General features: G+C 38.3%; 1 non-coding gene across 1 annotated transcript; it reads left to right on the top strand.

Moving 5' to 3' along the window:
• The first annotated feature begins 1516 nt into the window (after window positions 1-1516).
• LOC123406459 lies at window positions 1517-1712 on the top strand. Its single transcript, XR_006612161.1, has one exon. It is a non-coding gene; the product is annotated as a U2 spliceosomal RNA (small nuclear RNA).
• The last annotated feature ends 4451 nt before the right edge of the window (window positions 1713-6163 follow it).

Consider the following 6163-nt stretch of genomic DNA (forward strand, 5'->3'; position numbering starts at 1 on the left):
GCAGTGAGAGATGAAAGGATGAAGTAGCTAACCTTTAGAACACTTGTGTAGTTGATGCACCGTCAAACCTAGACAAATCTTGAGAAAAATGAAGCTTGGAGATGTCGAGCTTTGAGAGGAGAAAGCTTAAATGTGGTTCGGGCATTTCATCAAACACTTTATGTGCATGCATAGAAGGATGCCAAAAGCATGGCATGCATACCTCACACAACCAAAAAACAGAGAAAATGGTGGGCAGGTATATATAGGCATCTCTTTAATCCCGGTTCCAGCCCCCAACCGAGACTAATACTCCGCGACACGCCACATGTCAGTCGATGGATCTTTAGTCCCGGTTTTTGGCACGAACTATGACTAATGCGTCGAACCGAACCGGGACATTTGCCCCGTGAGGCCCTGGCAACTCAAACCGGGACTAATGCGTGTCATTGGTCTCGATTTTATTTCGACCATGGGCTAATGTGATTTGGGGCTGCGGCCGAAAGCCTCATTTTCTACTAGTGTCTCCTTCCCTGCCCAAAAAAAAAAAAGAAATCCAAACTGATTTTGAAGGCGACCCTCTGGGACAAGCAGTTTTCTTAGTCGGATCTTTTCTTTTTTACTTCCTCTGTTTCTAAATATAAGTCTTTTTAAAAGTTTCATTAGAGATATAGATACACTTTAGAGTGTAGATTTACTCATTTTTTATATGTAGTCCTCTAATAAAATCACTAAAAAACTTATATTTAAAAACGAAGGGAGTAGATCATAAGAAGATTTTCTTTTTATAAGATCACTTTGGATCAAGAAAGGATTACAACAATCATGGCCGACAACCGTCATGCATACAAGCCATGGTGTTGAGCCGTTTTAAAACCCTGGAGCTGCTACTTTTCGTTGGGCCTGGCCGCCTGGGAGCCCCAAACAAAACGGTGGCACAAACAGGCCGGTTTCTCAAAGCTCAACGCAAACTCACGGTTGTTAGAGCATATACACTCATAGCAAATATGATATTCTAAACATTCGCGGACGCGTTCGATCGGTGATTGAGCGTGTCCCCTACTGATCCATCCACGCAGTCACATTTTTTATTTTTTATCTCATATGTTCGGTCACTTGCACATGATTGATGGAGAGGAAGAAAGAGAAAAAAAAAGAATAAATAAAGAAAAAAAAGTGGTCCAAGATGGAGTCGCGTCCTACGTGACGGAGTGATCGGGCGTGTCCGGACACATTCCCGAGCCCTTATATCCTTCCTATATTTGTCCTTCATATGAGGGTTTGCTGACAGTCCGGACGTATAGGGATAATATGAGTGATCTTGTTGGGTCATTTCTTTTTCCTTTTCTCTCCTCTTCTTTCAGTAATCACTCACGCCCACAAGCATATGAGAGGCCATTTAAAACGTCCGAATTGTAGATGCTCTTAATACCTGAAACAAAAAATCCTTACTTGGTTTAGTACGACCTTGTGTACGGAGCATGAAGGAAGTGGACAGGGAAATTATAAAACATGGAAGAAGTCATCACTTCAAAGCATACCTTTCTCGGTCTTTTGGCTAAGATCAATTATGATATTTGTTTTTATCCGTGTAATATATGGTATGTGGATTATATGTTCACAATGATAATAAATTTATTTTTTATGGAAGAGTGTCTACTATAGTAACTTGTTGTTGGGGCTCTCATGTGCCGTTTAGGTGTTGCTCTACATCCTAGCACTATTAGGAGAAAGATTATAGATTGAAACTTAACAGTAGCGCGGGATAGCTATGAATAGCTACTCCTACTTAGTAGTAGCGCGAGGTACCAGCCAGCGCTGTAGGTAGATATGTAGTAGTAGCGTTGGGCAGTACACCGACGCTACTGCTAAGTGGTCCCATCGTCACCCACCGGGGCTGCCCATAGTAGTAGCTGTGCTAAAACCAGCGCTATTACTATTCACTTAGCAGTAGCGTGGGAGCACATTGAGCGCTGCTACTACGGCCAGGCCGGGCCCAGCTCACCAGTCCAATTTAGCAGCAGCGTGGGCTGGTGACCCATGCTACTACTAGATAGTCTAGCAGCTGCGCTTGTCGATGAAACACGCTACTGCTAGGTGGGTTAGCAGCAATGTGGACCGGTGACCCGCACTACTGCTAATCCCACCTTATCTTCGGTCCGCGTGCACGACCTCACTCTCCCTCTCCATCTATCGATGTCACCGCTCGCTAATGTCGTCGCCCGTTGATGTCGTCCCCGCAACCGTCATGCATTTCCGTCGTCACCGTCGCCCGTTGTTGCCGTTGTTGCCTCCCCGGTATGTCTCCCTCCCACCCTCTCCCTCCATCCCTCTCTTCTCCCTCCCACCCTCTCCATCCATCACTCCCTTCTCCCTCCATCCTTCCCTCCCTCTCTCCCAACCTATAGGGTTAGAACTAGGATGGATGGATAGATGTTAGGGTTAGAACTAGGATAGTTTTAGTACTTTTTTGAAATGAAAAATGTGAAGATATGATTTTTTTTGAAACAAAAATGTAAGGAACTTGACTCTGTTTGAACATGTGAAGAAATGAAAAAATGAAAATGAAAATGTGAAAATAAAAAATGAAAATGAAAATGTAAAAATGAAAATAAAACCTTTGAGTGGCCTATGTTTTGCGGGAATGTTGGTTCATTTCCTTTCCGACAAATTTCAGGCACCCGATATGTCATGTTTTTAGAAAAGATTATGCTGAAATTTTGTCAGAATAGGATTCTCTTGACACCTTTGTTAATGGTTTTGTGTCTATTAGGGACAACACGCATTATGGACCTGGCCTAAATTATACATGCCATTAATGCATAGGTTGAGGGTTGATGACATTCACGTAAATATCTTGGTAAGACTTGCTAACTACACTACTATTACGTAAATTACATTGATAATTATATTACTATTATGTAAATTGTATTGCTAACTAGGCTACTATTATGTTCGTTAACAGAATCAGTCAAATGATATTGTGCATCCGTTAATGCATGGTGAAGGTGATATGGCAATTACAAGCCGTACATGCGCCCCTTTCGTTTTTCAATACTCGACAGAGCGCAAACCATGAGTAAAACTCCAAATTGAAGCATGGGGAGAAATAAAGAAGGATTGCAAACCACAAGTTGAAGATCGTTGGATATCTTTGCTTCATTATGAAGACTTAGGTGTTTTCTGTTTTATTACATTTTACCTAGGAGAGAGGACTAAGTCCCATGTGAGAGAAGTTTTTCTGGTTTGTACGACATATATTAACTTGACATGATCGATTAGGATGATGATTATTATGGTGTTTTTACATTCTATGACATTTTAACTTGGTATCATTAAGATGATGATGAGTTGTTAGATGATTAAGAGGATGATGAGTTGTTAGATGATTAAGAGGATGATAAGTTATATGACATATATTAGATTAAAATGGATGGATGCAAGTGATCAAGTTGAATTAGATGAAAGTATGATGTTACGATTCGCAACATCGTATTTTTCTTTAATTCAACTTGATCACTTAAACCCATTCACTTTGATCTAATGCTTTTTTTGCACAATTATTATTGATGTTGTATATTAACATGTACAACCGTGTGTAAATACAATATAAATATAAAAAAAAATGTGTGTTTAGTAGTGGCGTGCTTTCTAAAAGCTCACTACTGTTAATGCATCATTAGTAGTAGTGTTGTTTATGAAAGCATGCTACTGCTAACCCAGTTACCAATAGCGTTGGACCAATAGAGTAGCACGTGCCAACCAGCGGTACTGCTACAATTAGTTGTAACGCGGTAGCAGTAGCGCGGGTGCCCAAAAACCAACAGTAATGCTAATCTTTTTCCTAGTAGTGTCGGTCTGATGCACCCCAACCAAATCAAATTTAAACTTTTATTTTAAATTTGTATCCAGAAGTTTTTAATCAAGCGCATTACCTTCGGGACCTTGAATCTTCATGACATGGAATTTTGTTTTCCCATATGTCATCTTGCCCTTAGAATATTCCTAATATAATAGTGAGTGAACGCTCTCTAAGTTAATAGACAGGCTTGAAGAAGGCTGCAATGTATTACTAGTATGTACTAGCCTGCTACCAATGTACCGCACACAACTAAAATGTTTCAAATGAATCTCGAAAGAAATATGTGCCAAAATAAGATACTACTCTGCTCCATAATGTAAGACGTTTTTTATAAATTAGTTTTATTTCACAAAAAAAGTCTTACATTATGAAACTGGGGGAGTTTATGTTTACGATCCAAAAAAATCAAAATTCGGTTTACACATAGAGAATATAAAAACCAAACTAAATGTGAATAATGTAAGTATAATAGTGTGTTTCTGTCGTGTTTTTGCGTCTTGTGACACTATTTGTAGATGTTTTTCAATATTTTTCTGCATATCTACATGAACACATATATAGATCCAAGTTAAAGAGAATTCACAGATTATATCTCATCTAGATGTGAGATAATACCTCACATTTAAGTATGACATTAGCACTGTTTGTGGCCCCTTTTGTTTTTTGCTTGTCTGTTTGTCATTATCGAATTACAGCAGGACGCAGTGATGATGATAGAACGGTACAATATCCTTACATTTTAGTGATGCGCCCTTTTGCTGCAGTTGCCATGCATGCTGGTGCTTTCCTGTGCTGCAGTACATTGCATGCTGATGCTACGCTGTGCTAGAACACATATGCTCTGTTTTTGCTATAAAGTAGAGATAAACTCCTACATAAATTTTCTTTTGAACAGCACACTGGCTATGTGTTCGCTACAAGACAATGACAGGATTACTTTTCCATGTGCTAATGGTTAGTACACATATACTATCACTAAGTTTTTCAGGATTGAATGCTTCACAGTCAATCGAAATTTGATCACCTAATTTTAACTCGGTCAATAATTTCTTAACAAGCTCTCCAATTCAATTCTTTTAATTCACTATGTTCCTTAGTTTTGGAGTTTTTTTTATTCAATTGAGGTATTTAATTTGGGATTGAATTCATGATTTCGACGTGGTCAATGATTTTTAAAATTAATCAGGAGCAACCGATTTATAAAAATATATCAACCCCGTACACCCCTTTACTATCTAGAAATATGTTATGGTAACACCAAAATAGTACATGTAGACAGTGACACGGAAAATTTTCGGACGTAAATATCGATTGATTAGCATATAACATAAAGTCACACCACGAAAAACCCATCAGAACACCGCACTATAAATAAAATAAAAAACATACTCAATCGCCTCCCACACTAGCCAAATCAAATTCTCTCTTGGTTCCAAGATATAAGGTGTACTTTGACTAAGTTCGGAGTAAAAATTATCGGCATCCACAATACTAAATAAACAAAATATGAAAATTTATTTCATGATGAATTTAATGATCGCAACTTCATAATGAATATTAATATAGTTCTTTACAAATTTCCTCAAATTTGAATAGTTTCGACTTTTTAAAAATTTAATACACTTATATTTTAAACAAAAGACTAATTTATTTTTATAAAAATACAACAACACCAACGGCGTAGCAACGCGCGCTTAATCCTTCTAGTCTTTTATCAAGCATCATGCTAACTTAACACAATTAACCAGGTAGACAAACATAACAAATAATACTAAGAACTGGATGTAATGTTGTTTGGCAACCTATATGAAATAAAAACAGGTAATCAACACAATAAACTAAGCAGACAACTAGAGTGTAATTTTTTTTGAAAACTATATGAAATAAAAAGGACACCCCGACACAATAAAAATTGACATCTAGAGTGTAATTTTTTGACAACTAATCATGTTTAATGTTTAACGTTGACAATAGTTCTGAGTTGAGAATGGACTTATAACTGAAATAAAAAGTTGTTGGGCCCTAATTGCCAGTTGAGGGTGGACCTTCCACTAGGACAAAAGAAGTTTCGGCCCGAGTTATGAGTCAAGGGTGAGATTGCGGTGAGATTGCAATTGGGACAAAAAATGATCGGTCCAGTTGTGGGTCGAGAGTGGATTTGCAACCGGGACAAAAAATGTCAAGCCTCAGTTACGAGTCAATGGTGGACTTGCAACTAGAACAAAAAAAACTAGAACCTAGTTGTGAGTCGAGGATGGGACTGCAACTGGAACAAAAAAAGGTTGGGCCCAGTTGCGAATCGAGGATGAACTTGCAACTGAG

Source organism: Hordeum vulgare, chromosome 6H (genome assembly GCF_904849725.1).
Source record: "Hordeum vulgare subsp. vulgare chromosome 6H, MorexV3_pseudomolecules_assembly, whole genome shotgun sequence".
NCBI lineage: Eukaryota > Viridiplantae > Streptophyta > Magnoliopsida > Poales > Poaceae > Hordeum > Hordeum vulgare.